This window comes from Brassica oleracea, chromosome C7 (genome assembly GCF_000695525.1).
Source record: "Brassica oleracea var. oleracea cultivar TO1000 chromosome C7, BOL, whole genome shotgun sequence".
NCBI classification, from domain to species: Eukaryota; Viridiplantae; Streptophyta; class Magnoliopsida; order Brassicales; family Brassicaceae; genus Brassica; species Brassica oleracea.
Window position 1 is genome coordinate 44421995 of NC_027754.1, and position 1174 is coordinate 44423168.

Consider the following 1174-nt stretch of genomic DNA (forward strand, 5'->3'; position numbering starts at 1 on the left):
GAGCTAATTTGCTCAAAACCCATAAAAAACTATGAAATTAGGTAAATGCCAATAACAGTATAAATTAGGTTTCATTATAGATAAGATAGTTGCGAAATGACGACTTCAGCCCTTCACCGTAGACTGTTCGACTTTCAACTCAATTCCTATTGTACGATATTAGCTGACATATAGATTCTGTAAAATATCAAAAAGATTTGAAAAGATATGTGAAAGATTTTATTAGATCTATGGAAAGAGAGAGAGAGAATGTAAAAAAGGAGTTTTTTTTATTTCTTCTCCACCATCTTTTCTTTTCCTACAAAGATTTTCTCCAAGATGGTGAAGGAATACTTTACGACTGAGATAGACATGGCAATGACGAGTTGTCACAACGATCTCGTAGCTTCCTAGCGTGAATCGAAGATTAAGTCTTTCAAAGGATTGGTCTTTGAAGATGGAGTTGGAGCAAATTTTTGGCACAGAAGAAGCAAAGACATGCCGCAGACGTCAAAGCTGCCACGCATGTTTATCAGCGGGAGGTGGTACATCGGAGGGTTCAGAATATTCACTGTTTTAAACTTCATGGGAAGATTTGTCTTCTTTCCTCCATTAATGATATTAAGCTACCAATGATGTTTTCCATCATGTTGTTGCAGATTTATTTTTCCTTCACCAATTCTTCATTTATCCATTGTGAAGAGATTTTTGTTACATACTTAATCTTTTAGTTTCTAGTACTTATTCAATTATTTGAATTGTTTGTTTTAATGGTTGTTACAATTCGAGATCTGTTTGGATTATGTATTGTGAAAATATTTACAGGAATGGCTATAGCAAAGAGTAGACGGCTAATTTTATATTTAAATTGATAACACGTTATTTACTTGTTTTTATAAAGATGGATGGCTATGGTGGAAGGCTAATTTTATACTACTTACGCAGTGGACGACTAATTTTATATTTATATAAGAACACGTTGCTGTAGCGGGATATTTACTTGTAGTTTTAAACTATTAATGATATCATATACAAAGATGGGTAGTCTAAATGATGGTGTGTAACCGGCTAAATTTTTACGTATCTTTTCAAACATATTATTAGCTTCAATAAAAAAACACAAATGCTTGAAAATGTAGGTATCCGGATAAAACTTTCATAGCTCAGCTAAAAATAATGTTAGATATCACTAAAA